The 18,120-nt window shown below is 40.6% G+C and overlaps 1 long non-coding RNA gene across 2 annotated transcripts in view; it reads left to right on the top strand.

The window, feature by feature from the left end:
• LOC106506526 (uncharacterized) overlaps positions 1–18,120 on the top strand; it is a 94,472-nt gene that overhangs the window by 8,982 nt on the left and 67,370 nt on the right. The window contains exon 1 of one of the 2 annotated variants that reach the window (XR_002338425.2): positions 10,980–11,053. The exons of the other annotated variant lie outside the window; for it this stretch is intronic. This is a non-coding gene — a long non-coding RNA (uncharacterized LOC106506526). Of the gene's footprint in view, positions 1–10,979; positions 11,054–18,120 lie in introns of those variants that run through there. 2 annotated transcript variants of the gene reach the window in all.

Here is an 18,120-nt window from a genome sequence, read left to right as displayed (position 1 = left end):
TTCCCGTCGTGGCGCAGTGGTTAACGAATCCGACTAGGAACCATGAGGTTGTGGGTTCGGTCCCTGCCCTTGCTCAGTGGGTTAACGATCCAGCGTTGCCGTGAGCTGTGGTGTAGGTTGCAGACATGGCTCGGATCCCGTGTTGCTGTGGCTCTGGCGTAGGCCGGTGGCTACAGCTCCGATTCGACCCCTAGCCTGGGAACCTCCATATGCCGTGGGAGCGGCCCAAGAAATAGCAACAACAACAACAAAAGACAAAAGACAAAAAGACAAAAAAAAAAAAAGAAAAGAAAAATGAGCCACTGAAGGTATATACAATGGAATGACAGGTGTGGGAAAGAAAGCAGAATTAAATAATCACTCTGAGAGGATAGCTCAGTTTTAAATATATGAATTGCCTGTATGGAAGGCATGTGCCCTCCCATTTATCAGAGATAAACAGTTATGTTGATGCCAAAAAATGATCAAATTTTGAAAAGTAGGTGAAATCAACTGGATGAATTTTGATGCCATATTTTAATCTGCTACTCAGCACATTTTTCATCAAGACAGAAAATAAATTATCACTGCCACACCTGAATTCTCTGTTCCATCAAACCTTGGGTTATGCTTTGTTTATGGAAATGCTTGACCCTTGCCCCATGAAATTAAACAGATTTTAAGAGCAAATGTAAGGAAGGGAAATAAGTCTTCATCCAGGCTTTGAAGTTACTGGGAGTCTTGAGATATCCAGATGATAAGCAAAAGTCTGGCCATCTTTGCAAATGGCTTGCCCTTTCCAGTATGTTGTATTATCTTATACAGGGTCTTAACACTTTTACTTTGAATGTTACCTTAGGTTTTCTGCGAATATTGTCAGAGACCCAACAGTTTGACTCCCCATCCCATAGACATTCATAAAGAAAACTGCATTAGAATTTTCTAATGAACTAGTGAAAAGCTTTATAATGAAAATATACATAAATAGTCAATCTGTAACCAATTTCAGTGTAGCACAAATTTTTTCTTTCTTTAATGGAAAAGTCAAAGCCTTCCTTTAACTACTTATTTCTAATATTATAAGTCTTATGTTCAGTGTATATTTATTTACTACAGAAACCAAAATGTTATTCTTTGTTCTATAAAATAATTGTAGTATATATCACCAAATCTAAAATGCCAATTGTTAAGATGCGCTATTATTTTAGTACCAGTAAGAAAGAAAAAACGCAGCACATGAATAGTGTTGCTCAATTATTATAAACATCTCAGTTGTAAAGTTGTTAAAATATGCAAAAAGTACATCTTAAAAATAATGGAGTTCCCACTATGGCACAGTGGGTTGAGAATTCAACTGTGGCAGCAGCTCAAGTCTCTGCTGAGGCATGGGTTCAGTCCCTGGCTCAGTGCAGTGGGTTAAGGATCTGATGTTGCTGCAGCTGTAGCTCATATTCAAGTTCCCCTGGCCCAGGAACTTCCACATGCCATAGGTGTGGCCATAAAAAAAAAAAAAAAAAAAAGAAATATGTTTTTTGATTATATCATAGACTTAGTTTAATTTTTAGTGTCCGTAATCACTACAACAATTACAGATATAGCATTCTCAAAAAATTTATCATGACTTTACTTCAATTTACATATTTCTTTGATTTAAAACAAATTTTCTGTGTAAGTTAAATTATAAAGTACCTTCCAATTCATTCATAATTCTTTACTAAATGCTATTTAAAGAAAAAAACGAGTGAAAAAAGTGAGCCATGAAGAAAGTACCCAGACTTCGGAAACAAATGCAAAAGTGACTAAGGAGTCCTAAAACAGAATAACCAGAAAGTTATCAGCTCTTTCTGTACTTCAGAAATGGTAAGAAGTAAACAACAAGAACTTAAAAAGCTACAAAATTAAGAAAACTGATCTTATTAAAATGACTGGGGGGGGAATCTCAAGTCAAAGAAACACTTGGGAAAGTTAACTTAAAATATTTGAAGAAATAATTGTTAAGTGGTTAGCTTTCCTTTGTTTCTCTAGAAATGTTAAAAGGGGTCAATTTAAACAGTAAACAGCTATCCTTAGCATTAAAGACTGGGAATAGATTGATGGAAATGGAGGTAAATCTATTAAATAATGACTTGGTGCCATATTCTGTTAACAATTTTATACGATGTTCACAAACTATCCTCAAAGAAATGTATTATCAAGCTCCACTTTATTGATGAAGAAATCAATATTTTTCAGTTTAATCAAAGCCTATGTTCTTTCTGCTACTTCTCGGTTGATAATTTGCAACATTGGGATAGGAGATTGTAAAGATCGTCCTACCAGATGTGTTTGAGGTTAGGTCAGAAAACCTTGTTGGGGAGTATTTTGTGAGCAGTCATGCTGGAAGCAGTCTGAATGGATGTCTTTCAAATTACTAAGCAGCTCTAACCTTCTGGAAAACTGCAGCGTCAGTTGTGTCTCTGAGTAGTTTAGGGGATAGATGGGTTCCACCCAACAGGCCTGGATTTTCCCCTTATAGCTAAAGATCACTTGCCCACTTATCATTTTGTTTGAAAATGGCTTGTTTCTGAAGGCAAGGTCAGTATTTACAAGTTGTAAGGGGCTTTCACTTTGTATGCTTTACCCTTTTCCTCTTCAACGTTCAACATCTTGATGTAATAAATTAGAGCAATAGTATGAACTTGACTCTGAAAAGGCAAAGGTTTTGTGGATACTCAGCTACCAGCTTTCAGAAAAACAATCATTAAACTTCAGACCAAAAATAATGTAGGCTTGGGCCTCATGAAAATCACAAAGAAATAAAATACAAAGCCTCCTTGGAAAAATTCAACGAAGACAAGATTGTCTCTTTTATCTATTAGACAATCCAAGTGAAGATTATGAAAAAAAAATCCTTAAAAAACCCTATTTTAAAAGTTGTATGGGAGTTCCCATCATGGCTCAGCGGTAAAGAACCTGAGTAGGATTATGAGGATTCAAGTTTGATTCCTGGCCTTGCTCAGTGGTGTTGTTTGCAGGCATGGTTTGGATCTGGCATTGCTGTGGCTGTGGGGTAGACTGGCAGCTGTAGCTTGTAGCTCTGATTCAACCCCTACCCTGGGAACTTCCATATGCTGCAGATGTGGCCCTAAAAAGCAAAAAAAAAAAAAAAAAAAAAAAAAAAAAATTGTGTGTATATTCATACAGAAATATATAAGAAGGCCCTCTTTCCACGCTCTGCCTATGAAGTGTGTATCTCTTTCAATAAATATACTTCTTCCCTTAAAAAAAAAAAAAAAAAAAAAGAAAAGAAACCTCAAAATGATACTCTATTTTCCATTTGGATGTTCACATTATAGGTGATTTTTAAACAGTTTTCTTCCTTTGGTTTTCTGTACTTTCTGAAATTGCTACAATAAGCATTACTTTTTTTTCTAAAATCTTTTTTTTTTTTTTTCGGTCTTTTTAGGGCCACACCTGAGGCATATGGATGTTCCCAGCCTAGGGGTCTAATCAGAGCTACAGCTGCCGGCTATGCCAGAGCCATAGCAACGCCAGATCTGAGCCGCGTCTGCAAGCTACACCACAGCTCACAGCAATGCCGAATCCTTAATCCTTTGAGCGAGGCCAGGGTTCAAACCTGCAACCTCATCGTTCCTAGTTGGATTCATTTCTGTTGCGCCACTACGGGAACTCCAAAGCATTACTTTTATAGTAGAAAAAATTTTAATTTTAGACCATTTAATTTTGCTTGAATCGTGTAAAATAATGAGATAATATCTAAGGAAAGATTTTTTTTTTTTTGTATGTGGTTCTTACAAAACTCTTAACAGAAAAGTAAAGTATCCATTAGTAAAACCACATTCTCAATAAACCTAATTCTAAATTACTGTTAGGGGGATACTTGCTTTCAGAGGGAACCTTTGAGTTTGTTTTTTTTTCTCTTTTTTCCCAGTGGGCCCTATAGTGCTCTTTTTGCTTGGTGGTTCTTCTCTTGAACACTGAAGGGGAGTGCTGCAATTTGGTGAGAAAGCAATAAATGTTAAGTTGTTTGCTTCCATTTAAGAGGAATCTTTACACTGAATTCCAACCAGCAATGATATATATGCCTAAAAATGGCTTGATCTCTTGCAAGGTAATTATTTTAAAAACTCATTTTGTCATATTGGGATCTAGCTAGTTAGGTTAAAAATTAACATCACTGACTCAATTTTTAATTCAATTTTAGAAAGAATTACACAATCATGGACCTGACTTTTTCTAGTGTTTGTGCCTTTTTTTAATGTCCATAACCAAAAATAAAAAAAAAAGTTAACATTATACTGTAACTAATTTCTGCCAACACAACCCATCCGTTAGCTTTGCCTAGATATACTCGGTCTCCATCAATTATATCAATTACTCCAGAGAGATCTCTCTGGCAGTAGCATATGAGATGATCTGTTACCCCTAGGATGAGATGCTCTTTCTTTGAGAATAAGTTCAGCAACATGCTTAAGTATCATTTAAGAGCAGGAGCCATACAAATATTTATCATTGTTGGTCATTTATAATTTATTCATAGGGATCCAGCTGGCAACCATCTGGTGTATAAAACTGAAAACTGGAGTAAAAAATAGCATAAAAGTCACTGGAAAAATATAATTTAGTCTCCGCATGTCTTTGGTACACATTAAGTTAGTGAATTAGATATTAATGGAATGAGATGAATGCTGTACAATAGCAGATATGTATATGGAATTTAACACAAAGGGAAGTTGAAATTTTACTCAAAAGTGTATGTTGAAGGACAAAATGAAGAAAGTTGTAGTAATGTAATTAATTGGCAAATGTACTTTGGAGTATAAAATAGGCCACAATAACAAATAGACTCTAAAACATATAATGGGTCACATACAGTAAAGCTTTTTTATCTCTTTATTGTTCAAGGCAATTGTATTAGGTTGGTAAATGTTTCCTCAAGCAGTGATTTGGGACCCTAAGCTATCTGTGGCTCCCCAAAACGATTCATGGCTAGAATTCAGGGCTTCTGGTATGTTTGTATGGGAAAAATTACATCATTGTTAACTTTGAACCAAAATGTGTCATTTCCTTTAATTATGAATGTAGGCAAAAACCACAAAAGTATTAGTACTTGCACCTTTGTAGCAAACAGAAATCACAGATTTTTTTTATCATCGCTATTATTGCCAAGCTTTCAAAGAATGTTTTATACTCAGCACTCTTTGAAAATTAGTGGTTATTAGACTTGCCTCTAGAGCTTGTATTTTAATACAACACAATACCAAAAAACATTGTGGTAGGCAGTCTTTAGGATAGCTCCCAGTTTCCTGGCCTTTTTGTAATCCTCTTCTAATGAATAGAGTATGGCAAAGATGATTTAACATCATTTCTGAGATTAGGCCACAATAGTTCAAAAGATTCTGAACCCTCTCTTGGAGCACTTGCTCTGGGGGCCAGGGTCATTAGGCCATGACGTGAAGCAACTCTATGGAGAGGTTGGTGTGACCAAGGCCTGAAGCCTGCCAGTATCCATTTGAGTGAGCTTGGCAGTGGATCTTTTCCCAGTCAACCTTCTAAATGACTGTATTTCTAGTTGTCACCTTTGAAATACTCTGGGTCAGAACCAGCCAACTAAGCTGCTCCTAACCCACAAAAACCATGGGGAAAAAAAGTTTTGGACTTCCCATCGGGGCGCAGTGGAAACAAATCGGACTAATATCCATGAGGATGTGGGTTCAATCCCTGTCCTCACACAGTAGGCTGGGGATCCAGCATTGCCATGAGCTGTGGTGTAGGTCCCAGACACGGCTCAGATCCCACATTGCTGTGGCTGTGGCATAGGCTGTGCAGCTGTAGCTCTGGTTCAACCCCTAGCCTGGGGACCTCCATATGCCATGAGTGTGGCCCTAAAAAGCAGGAAAAAAAAAAAAGTTTTAAGCTGCTGAGTTTTAGAGTAATTTGTTATGTAGCAATATATAATAAATATACACATATATTATTGCATCACCAATTTTCTAAATATTCTGATGATTGTATTGAATATAATTTGTTTCCTTTATAATTCCAGTATTGTATTATATACATTTAAACAACATTCTGTGAAGGGATCCAGAGGCTTCTAACTTGTGCCAAAAGAATCCACGGTACAATAAAGATTAACCCTACTATGGCCTCATTTTTGCCTCATACTATCTGGAAAAAGGAGAAAAGAGCATGGAAGAAGTATACTTGGTTTTACTATTGGTCTAGAAGAAGAAGACACTATTTCTGGTCACATTTTATTGGTGTGAACTAGTCATATGACCACAACTTGAAGCAATGGGGACTGGGAAATACAGTCCTGGGTGAACAGTCATTTGCTAGCCATTGCTTCATATAAGAGGAGGATATATTTTAATGGACAGTGCCAGAGCAAATGCCCAAAATACTAAGAAAAGCAATGAAAAAAATATCTACTAGAATAGACTCTTGAAGCCCATTTGAAAAATAAACACAGAGTCAAATGAAAGAAGCAGGTAGTAATGACATAAACCATTTTCCATGAAGTGATTTTTTTATTCCAAGAGATAAGACATCTGTAGATCTGAAGATGTGGAGAACTGATTTGGACCTGGCATCTAGATTAAAAAATCAGAAATCAAATTCTTATTTAGTGTACTTTTAGAATAAATTTTCGAGGTTATGAACACAGAATCTTAATTTTTCAGGGAGTTCCTTTCGTGGCTCAGCAGTTAACAAACCCGACTAGGATCCACGGGCATTGGGGTTCAATCCCTGGCCTGTGGCTTAGGCCGGGGGCTGTAACTCCAATTCAACCCCTAGCCAGGGAACTTCAGTATGTCGCAGATGCAACCCTAAAAAAAGAAAAAAAAAAACAAAACAAAACAAAAAAAAAAAACCTTAATTTTTCTGAGGTAATTGAACAAAGAATAGGGATAGGATCATTGGTGTTTTGTTCATTCAGTAAACAGTTACTGAGGCGTGCTGTGTAACAACAACTATAGGAAGTACTGGGGAAAATGAGGTTACCAAAAATGAGACAAGACGCAGAGTTTAGGATGAGGGAAATGGCTCAGCTCAGTAAATCCATAATGTTCTCTGCAAGTACTGTGACATACATAACCACAGGGTGCTAAAAGCAATGTGCTGACAGCAAAATAACTCATAATTACTTTTTTCATTTCAACAAGCCTTGGGCTAAAAAGATGAAATTAAATTGGAATGTCAAGCTCCAGTTGTTTAATAGGGTAAGATTCCTCTGGGGATCATTTATCGGGCCTTCCCAGGATCCCTGAATCCACAAAGTAAAGCTTTCAACCAGTGTTCACAGAAAACTTTCAAAAAGTCCAATTCTCTGATGATAGAAGAATGGCAAGAAAAAATTCTGGAAATCCACTATGGGGTTCCAAACATGTAGTCTCCATGTGAAAAAGAATTATTAAACCTGTGTACCCTCTCATGTTTACAAGCTACTGATGACTAATGACTTCTGCAGAAACATCCAGACTCCGGGAAGCTGGGCTGCCAATAGCTCCTGGGATGTCTTTAAGGTCAGACAAACCTACTCTTTCCTCGGACTGTGGCAGCCTGATGCTCAGGTGCATGGCGTGCTGAGCAGGTGAACAGATTGCAGGCTGGATCTCAGTCCCATTTAACCCCTCAGCTGCACATTCTGGTGCAGACAATGATCTATGTAACCAACAATTACAGCAGAGGCCCTGTTAAAAGTTCCTTGGCAAAAATAGTACCTCTCCTCACTGAGCATCTCTCACTTGGTCACCCTCACCTCGACAACCTGGATATTTTTAGCAGCATGTCTATACTCCCTACTTTGCCAATAGGACTACACAAGAATTATATGTAGTTTTGTAATGTTGAATATTCATTCAACAAGTGTTTATCGATAAATTGTTCCTTGGGTGAAGAAATGATGTATTATATATACATTTATGAAAAATAATGCTGAACTCAAATAACTTCACATCAAATAACTTGTAAAATCTATATTTCATTGAGCCATCAGACTTTGTCATTACATAGATCAGAAACAGTACAGGAATCAGTGATTATCCCAGTTCTATTTAAAGAAACATTTAATTTTCAAGAAGTCTTCTTCAAAAGGACCTGACTCTTAGAAAGATGCTAATCCTGGCATTCTGCCCAGCTGACAGCATTTTGCCTCTATAGTGAATAATCCAAACCCTTCCTTCAGTCAACAGTTTAAAGCCATGTTTCTCAAGCCTGATGTTAGCATTCAGTTGTGCAGCATTTTGAAAGCAACTTTTTATTACCAGGGTAGCCATGTGCACTGAGATGCTCCTTCCTCCTCCTTCTATCAGAGGAAAGGCGTCACCATTCATCCCAGGTGACTGAAATAGAGGAAATGGGCCTGGAACCAGCAGCAGCAGCAGCCTCACCTGGGGACTTATTAGATATGCAAATTCTCAGGTTCTACCACAGAGCTAGTGAAACAGAAATTCTGGGATGAGGTCCAGCAAGCTGTCATTTAACAAATCCTCAAGGTGACTGTAATGTACATTCAAGTTTGAGAACTACCATTATAGACCCATTCCCAGTTGACTAAATGGTCTTCATACTGTAAATAAGCTCAAGAAAGAATCAAATGCTCCTGAACACAATAGGCTCAGGCTATTATTACAGAGAGGATAAAATCATGTTATTAGGAGAAATGTTATGAACCTGGACAATGGGGAAAAAATTAATACTTGCAGAGGCAGTTGAATTTGCGTGTAGGTAACTTGAGGCAGAGAGAGAGGTTTGGCTGCAGTTCTCTCTGGTGGAAAGATCGAAAAGAAATGTGGTCACCTGCCATCCCCCCTTGAAACAACTGCGGGGCATCACAGTTCTCCCCTTTCCCTTTAGAGCCAGTGAAACATAGAGAGAGGGAAGCCACTCTCGGCAGCTATCAAGGTTTAGAGTTAATGGCATAAGATGAGGTCTATTCTAGCAAGTTCTCCAGTAAGGATGGACAGAGGAAGGGTATGAGGACACCAGGGGGCAGAGCTTCAGAAGGAGTTATGAGCAAGGGCAGGGAGTTGGTAATGAGAGACTGAAGCAAAGTAGGAAACCCTCAAAGACCTGAGAGATTTTGCCTAACAGCGTGAAGTCACAAGTCCCAATGCATTCTAACTATGTCACTTTAGGAATGATTTGACAGCAAAGGTAGGCTGCTTAAGACCACCGTTAGAGCAGTGAGGTGGCATTCCCTCTCGAGAAAGCCAGCTCCACTCTCTCACAGGTAGGGCTCTCTCATTCACTGTCCCACTTCAAGCTCAAATTTCATCAGCTAACTAACCCCTTGCTAACTAAAGGCTAGGAGCCCTTTGCCCCTGACTGACCATCGTTGTCAGCTTCAGTGTCTCTTTGTTCTCTGTGAAGGAGCCCTGCCCCAGGGGCCTTGCCCAGCTGACTGCTCATGAGTCCTGTTCTCTCAAGGCTCACCCCTCCCACTCTACAGAGGTGTACCCCCCTCCACTATACCGTACACCTTAAACCTAAAATCCAGTGACAGCCCAGCAAGGGACTTAGCACCCTGGAAAGGGAGTATACCTGGTTTTTGTTATTCTTGTCAGGTCAGCCTTTCTTAGGACTAGGATGAAGTGAAGAATATTGGAAATTCTAAAAGAGTTAATATTCACACATAAGGCTAATTCTAGGCTAGCCGTTTCCTTAAACCATAGGTGGGGAAGCCACACAGGCCCCTAGCCAGTTTTTTTTTTTTTTTTTTTTTTTTTTCCTTTTTTTGCCACAGCATGCAGCAGTTTGAGGTGGGATCTGAGTTCCCAGACCAAGGATTGAACCTGGGCTGCAGCAGTGAAAGCACCAAATCCTGACCACAAGACCATCAGGGAACTCCTCCGTTACTCTTCTTTTGAAAAGAAAGTTCTATTGTAGCACAGCCAAACTATTCATTTGTGTATTGTGCGTGTCTACCTTCATCTGATAACATCAAAGTTGAGAAGTTGCAGTAAAAAAAAAATATGACCCTGTGGAGGGGCAAGGCAGGGTTAGGGGGTCGAGAGGTACAAATTATTATGTGTAAAATAAGCTGCAAGGATAGATTGTATAACACAGGGAATATGGCCCATATTTTATATTCTATAAATGGAATATTAACTTTTGAAATTGTGAATCACTATCAACTTTACCTCAGTAATAAAAAAAGTCTACAAAATTATCATAAGTATTTATAATGTATAAATATTTAAACATTATTAATGTATAAATGAAAACTTATTTTTGCAAATCCCAATTTAAAAAAATAATGTCAGGCCCAGATGAAGGCAGTTAAAAGGTAAAAACCTCCAATTACAAGATAAATAAGTACTAGAGTATATGTGGAAGTTGAGAAAGCGAATCCTAAGCATTCTCATCACAAGGAAAAAAATTTTTTCTCTTTCTTTAATCTTGTATCTGTATGAGATGATGGTTGTTCACTAAACTTACTGTGATAATTACTTCATGATGTACGTAGGTCAAATCACTACGCTATACACCTTAAACTTATATTGTGCTGTATGTCAATTATATCTCAGTAAAACTGGAATAAGACAAAGTGGTGGTGGGGAGCCTAAACTCTTTACTGTCTGGCCTTTTACAGAAGGAGTTATCTGGCCCTGTCTTAGACTCAGCTCTAACTCTTGGGGCTTGGAAGTGATCAAAGCCCTGACTCTCAGGGCCACTCTTACTGGTAGGACCTTAGTTATATATTGTATGGTCAGGCCACTCAAGATGACTGTTCTCTTACTCTTTGTACAGCACTGGCTTGACCAGCCCCTGCTTCACCTACATCCTGCTCACATGAAGATGCTTGACTCCTGCCTCTTAGGCCAGAATGGTTCCAATTTTGATGGTTCATTAAAGGGAAGCATATACCCTCATGATGCTCATTAACCCAGGGAGCTGTGGGGGGCGGGCCCCAGGTGCTGGTTTCCCTGGTAACTGATGAGCCAGCCTGACATCAGTTCCCCTATAAATGGTAGCCTCCTCCCCCAGAAAGCAGAGATGGTTGCTGCCTCTTGTTTCCCGTTTGCTGCATGTGGTCGTGTGTCTCTGCAGAACTTGCTTCAGATGGGTAAGATTCCTCCATTTCTTAGGCTGTTTCTGTGGCTGTCTCTGGGCTCTTTCTCAGTCTTGAGGTTGGTCAACCACAAGGCTAATAGGCCTGTGGGGTGCAGCCCATTAACTGTCAAGCCAGCCAAGGGGCCAAGGAAACTCCCAGGAGCTCTGAGATGTCAGGAAATAAAGAATGGGGAACAAAGTTACAGGGGTGATCCCAAGTGGCCATTCTCTAGCATGTGGGGCCCTGTGGTATCTGTCTACTGTGCGAGAGTTCTTTCTCTTCCATTTTATTGATGCTATTCTGTTAACTTCAGTCTCTTTCCAGTTTAAAAGTAGCAGCCCCACGCTCATGGGTTGTCTGATTTCAGGGGTTAGCTGAATACAGACGAAATTCAGGGACCTTGTTTAGCTACAAAAGGCAAGTATACCCATGACATCTATCACCCCTCAACAGGGGGTGGGCTTTAGAGACATTAACTCATGGGCAGGTGAATTGGATGTGGTCCATTACCCAGGAGGATTTAGTTGGGGCCTGTGGCAATGGCAAAGTAATGGCAGTATCCTTGGGCTTCTGGTCTCAGCTATGGAGGGGGCAGAGCAATGATATAGTGTGGTAATTGTTTTCTAGTGTGATAATTGTTTTCTATGCCATTACAACAGGTGGAAGGCATTACAAAAGGCTTACATGAGTCAGGCAATGCAGAAAACTACTAATTGGGGTCTAGAACAGCTGTGTGTGACACACAGGATCCCCACAACTGTAAGGGTCATGCAGAGGGGGGTAGGGGTGGAGACAGGCCACACAAAGTGAATGTGCTTAGCCCAGCCCCTTAGGCCAGAATGGTTCCACCTGCTAGTTTATTGAAGGGAAGCGTCTACCCTCATGATGCTTATTAACTCAAGGGACTGGGAGGGGCGTGCCCAAGCTGCTGGTTTCCCTGGTAACTGATGAGCCAACCTATAAATGGTAGCCTCCTCCCCCAGGAAGCAAAGATGGCTGTCATGTCTTGTCAGCTATATGCTGCATGTGGTGGGGTGTCTCTGCAGAACTTGCTTCAGATGGGTAAGATTCCTCCATCTATTAAGCCATCTCTGTGGCTGTCTCTGGGCTCTTTCTCAGTCTTGAGGTTGGTCAACTACAAGGCTTATAGGCCTGTGGGGTGCAGCCCAACAATTGTGAAACCAGTCAAGAGGCCAAGGAAACTCCCAGGAGCTATGACATATCAGGAAGTAAAGAATGCGGGATAAAGTTACAAGGGTGATTCCCAGATGGCTGTCCTCTAGCATGTGGGGCCCTGTGGTAGTTGTTTACTGTGAGAGAGTTCTTTTTCTTCCATTTTAATGATTCCATCCTGTTATCTTCAGTCTCTTTCCAGTTTAAAAGAGCAGCAGCCCCACGCTCATGGGTTGTCTGATTTCAGGGGTTGGCGGAACACAGACGTAATGCAGGGACCTAGGTTAGCTGTGAAAGGCAAGCATATCCAGGACACCCATGACCCCTCAACAATTAACAGGCACGGGAATTGCATGTGGTCCATCACCCAGGAGGATTTGGTCGGGGCCTATGGCAATGACAAAATAAGAGTACCCTTGGTCTCAGCTATGAAGGGGACAGAGCAATGAGGTAGTGTGATAATTGTTTTCTATGTCATAGACAATGTTACAACAGGTGGAAGACATTACAAAAGGCTTACCTGAGTCATCAGGCAATGCAGAAAACCACTGTTCAGGGTCTAGAACAGCTGCATGTGAGTCACAGGACCCCCAGGACTGTAAGGGTCACGTGGAGGGTAGGGGTAGAGTGTATGGTCAGCCACACAAGGTGGCTGTTGTCTTGTTCTTGGTTCAGCCTCTGCTTGACCTATGGTGTGCTCTCTCTCATGAATGTGCTTTTCCCCAGCCCCTTAGGCCAGAATGGGTCCACCTGCTGGTTTATTAAAGGGACGCATCTGCTCTGGTGATGCTCATTTAAGTCAATGGCTGTGAGGGGCATGCCCCGGCTGCTGATAAGCCAACCTGAGGTCAGTTCCCCTATAAATGGTAGCCTATTCCCCCAGGGAGGAAAGATGGGTGCCACGTCTTGCCTGCCGTCTACCACAGGGTGGGGTGTTGCTCCATGAGCAGCTCCAGGTGTGTAAAATCTCCCATCTATTAAGCCATTGGGGTCTCTCTCTGTCTCTGGACTCTTTGGGCAACTCAAAGCTTGCAGGCCTGTGGGGTGTGGCCAAACATACATATATACTGCTGTACCCACCAGTTAATCCCTACATTGTTACAGAAATAGAATAGCTACCTCTCTTTGCTGATTTATTTTTTCCCCATTCATAGCTTCTCTTTAAAGCTACATTTGATGTTTACTTTTTCAAAAAAATTTTTTCTACACCTTTGCGTCTTTCCATCAGTGGCTTCCACCTTGTTTGGCAAATTATCCTTCAATTGATGGTTGATTGCTAGTCACACTAGGTGCTCATCTTGGTGTCCATCTCCAGGCCACTCACAGTAACAATGTTTGAGAAGACAGGGGCCTGTGGCACCAGCTAATGACCGTATATATCTGTAAGTCCTCCCCACCCCCACCTTCGAAATGAAGGTTTGTGGAGCAGCCTGCCCGATGTACGCATAAGTATGACTTCATATACCTGTGACCACACACACTTCTACATTGTCTGCTTTCTTTTTCCAAGAGCAAGTTTTTCAGTCAGTATGAAGTCAATTTTATTACCTTGCATTGTTTTTAGGACTTGAATTCCTCCTAGCTGGAAAATGCTAGAAGCTTTAAAAACTTGGTGTATTCTTTAAAGTATTGTGTTAAAGCCTTTTTCCTCCCTTTGTTGTGGGCATGTGAGCCAGCCAAGTAAGTAGGCTGCATACCCACTATGTGTTGATCATACATGTTTTTGATGTTCAACTATTTGATAATCAAAATATTTTGATACTTAACGCATGCCTTCTTCAGGATGACCATTTTTATAGGCAATATGAAAAGACGTTGATGGTAGAAAATTTCAGATTGACTTCTTAGAGGATTTCAGATCCCGGACAACTATCTCTATGCTTTCATTCTTGATAAAAGCTTACTGTTCTCTGAATATAGAAAATACCTTGTTAGAATTTAACGTAATGGGGAGTTCCCATCGTGGCGCAGTGGTTAACGAATCTGACTAGGAACCATGAGGTTGCGGGTTCGGTCTCTGCCCTTGCTCAGTGGGTTAAGGATCCGGCGTTGCCGTGAGCTGTGGTGTAGGTTGCAGACGCGGCTCGGATCCTGCGTTGCTGTGCCTCTGGCGTAGGCCGGTGGCTACAGCTCCGATTCAACCCCTAGCCTGGGAACCTCCATATGCCGCAGGAGTGGCCCAAGAAATAGCAACAACAACAACAACAAAAGACCAAAAGACAAAAGACAAAAAAAAAAAAAAATTGAGAATTTAACGTAATGGAGATTCTACAGAGGCCATTTTTGCCTGTAGTGAAAATTTTTACTTAAAGTCATTAGGAAATGGTAGACCCACTCTTCTACATCAAGATCTGTGGAACAAAACCCTATATTGGTCATATAAGAAAATGTCCTTTTGCATAGGAAATACATGCTAAAGGGTTAGGGATAAGGGAATAGGATATCTGCAACTTGCTCTCCAATGGGTAGAGTAACTGGCCTATAGACATACAGTGAAATTAGGCCTACAAGTAATTTTAAATACACCAGTAGCCGCATTAAAAAGAAAAAATGAGGGAGTTCCCATCATGGCTCAGTGGTTAACGAATCTGACTGGTATCCATGAAGACATGGGTTTGATTCCTGACCTCGCTCAGTGAGTGGGTTAAGGATCCAGCTTTGCCTTGAGCTGTGGTGTATGTAGGTCGCAGATGAGGTTCAGAGCCTGCATTGCTGTGGCTATGGTGTAGGCCAGCAGCTACAGCTCTGATTAGACCCCTAGCCTGGGAATCTCCATACGCCATGGATGTGGCCCTAAAAGAGACGACCAAAAAAAAAAAAAAACACATTTCTCCCATCCTACCAATGAGAAGATACATAATATACGAAATATTTAAAGCCCACCGGCGAGCTGAGGTTGAAACCGAATGAATTCAAATTCAGAAAAGGAAAGCCCCTCCTGGAAGAGAAAGGTCCTAACAACTGCTTTAGTTGGCAGGCCGTGGGAATAGGACAGTACAGGAAGTGTAAGCTTCCCTAGATGCAGGTAAGGAGAAAACAGCTGAACTTAAAAATGAAATTTTAAAAGATTATCTGGAGGCTCACCTGGCCTCTTAAAATCCCTGGAGACCCAACTCTCTTCCATGGGCTTTTATGCAGTGCTCACGAGAAACTGGGGGCAAAACAGGGGAGCTGAGATACACACCCACTGAGGCACAGGTCCATGGGGCCAACTAAAGTCTGAGGGTAAAAGAGAACAATACAAAACCAGAGGCGCTCTAAGGCTTGTGCTGCTTTTCAGAGTTTTCAGCCGAGGAGGAGAACCAGCTATGAGAGAGACCCTCCCTGCTGAGGTTCAGTGTGGGGCCTGCTGCAGAATGAACAGAAGAACTAAAATAGTCTCTGCAGGCATACAGATCCCTAGTATATCAAAGATGATGTTTTAATGCAAGCCTGGAATAATTTGAAACCTGAGGATGAATCTAACTAAAATAACCATAAAGCCCAGGCCCAGCTCCACGACAGACTAGGTTGACTCAACCTCCAGCACTAACATCCTGACAGAAAGGGACATTGCTTTGGCCTCTTGAGTTTTTAAACATGCTGTATCCTGCTTTTTACAAAACCAGGCATGCAGGAAAACATGACCTTGTCAAGAGGGTAAATAATAAAATCTAACCCAAATACAACCAAGTTGTTGAAATTACCAGATAGGGACTCTTATAAAAAATAATTAATGGATATAGTTGAGTAGTTGGACAACATGAGTACACAGGTGTTACATTTTTAGCAGTGCAAGGGAAGCTATAACAAAGGGTCAAAAGAAAATGCTGGAAATAAAGTCTCAGATGAATACTTTGGTAGGCTTATCAGTGAACTGAAGACAGCTAAGGAAGGAGTCTGTAAACTTGAAGACAAGTCAGTAGAGAGTATAGTAAAATACAAAATAAGAAAAAAAGGAATAGAGCATTGAGGTGTGTGAGTCATTGTCAAATGGCTTTACTGTAATTGTGAGCCCAGGAAAAAGAATGGCGCAGAATATTTGAATTTTTCAGAATTGATAAAACACATACATCTATAGATCATAAAACTCATATGAAGACTTAAAACCATAAACGCAAAACCACACAGATACATCATTAGTGAAGTGCTAAATGAAAATAAAGGGAAATCTTGAAAGTAGAGGGAAAAACGCTACCTAAAGGGCAAACGTTATACAAATGATGTCTGGACTTCCCCTGTGGCTCAGCGGGTTAGGGATCTTTGTCACTGCTGCAGCTCAGGTTGCTACTGTGGCCCAGGTTCAATCACTTGCCCACAGGTACAGCTAAAAAGGAAAAAAGACAGCTAACTTCTCATCAAAAACCTTGGGCACCAGAGGAAAAAAGTAAATGCAATTGTAGTTTTATTAAACATTACCAGAATTCCCTCTGAGGGAACTGTGTAAACTTAAAATCCCACCAGCGGAGTTCCCGTCGTGGCGCAGTGGTTAACGAATCGGACTAGGAACCATGGGGTTGCGGGTTCGATCCCTGCCCTTGCTCAGTGGGTTAACGATCCGGCGTTGCCAAGAGCTGTGGTGTAGGTTGCAGACGCGGCTCGGATCCCGCCTTGCTGTGGCTATGGCGTATGCTGGCAGCTACAGCTCCGATTCGACCCCTAGCCTGGGAATCTCCATATGCCGTGGGAGTGACCCAAGAAATAGCAAAAAAAGACCAAAAAAAAAAAAAAAAAATCCCACCAGCAATGTAAGTGCCTATTTCCCCATGGCTTTGCCAAAAGAGTTTGTTTTTCCAATCTGAGAAGAGAGAAATAGTATCTCATGGGGTTTAAATTTGATTTTTTATTATGAGTGAGGTCAAACTTTTTGTGTTTAAGGATCAATTATTTTTGGATGAATCGTTTCTTCTTACTTTGTCCGTGCCTTTTCCCCTTGACTTTTTAAGAGTGTTTATTAAGCATATTGACCTTTTAACTGTTGCAGCTTGTCAACCTAACTTTGACTTGGTGTGTAGTATTTTTGCCCTGAAAATATCTTTAATGTCATGTGTCTATTTTTTCTGCTACATCTAAACTTTCAGTCATAGTTAGAAAGCCTTCTCAATGTAGATATGAATTCACTCAAGTTTTCCTCCAGCCCTTGTGTGGTTTCAATTTTTACATTCACATCACTGGTCCATTTTGAATTTATTCTTAGATTTATGCTTCATACCATGTGTACTTTGCCAAACGGCCAACCAGTTCTAGTAACATTTATTAACTCTATTCTGGTCTCAGTGACTTGAAATGCCACCTTAGAGATTTCATATGAACTTGGGTCAATTTTTAGACTTTCTGTTCCACACCTATATATTCATGTTCTATTAACGGTTTTAATTATACTTTATACTAGAGTTTTAGTGTGGAAGAGGTAGTATGCTAGTCCTCATTATTTTTCTTAGTAGATTTCTGACTATTCTTTTTTTTTGGGGGGGAGGGGGTCTTTTTGTCATTTTAGGGCCGCACCCGCAGCATATGGAAGTTCCCAGGCTAGGGGTCTAATCAGAGCTGTAGCTGCCAGCCTACTATGCTACAGCCACAGCAATGCCAGATCCAAGCCGAATCTGCGACCTACACCACAGCTCACGGCAACGCCGGATCCTGAACCCACTGAGCAAAGCCAGGGATCGAACCCGCAACCTCATGGTTCCTAGTCGGATTCGTTTCTGCTGTGCCACAACGAGAACTCCAGATTTCTGACTATTCTTAACTTCATATGGAACAATGTATCAATTTGGGGGAGGATAGTTAAATCTGTAATAAATGTAAGGAGAACTGACACCTTTATGATGGTGAGTTATTCTCTTCAAATGAGAGTAATGTCTTTTTATCAAAATTTTGTTTCTTTAGAGTTAGAAAGTTTTCCTTATAACCTGTGTATTTCTGAT

Source organism: Sus scrofa, chromosome 1 (assembly GCF_054392235.1).
Source record: "Sus scrofa isolate SSC_HxYL_T2T_F1_AM1 chromosome 1, Sscrofa_HxYL_maternal_Yorkshire_Landrace_v2.0, whole genome shotgun sequence".
Classification (NCBI taxonomy): domain Eukaryota; kingdom Metazoa; phylum Chordata; class Mammalia; order Artiodactyla; family Suidae; genus Sus; species Sus scrofa.
This window is presented reverse-complemented; position numbering and strand designations above follow the sequence as displayed.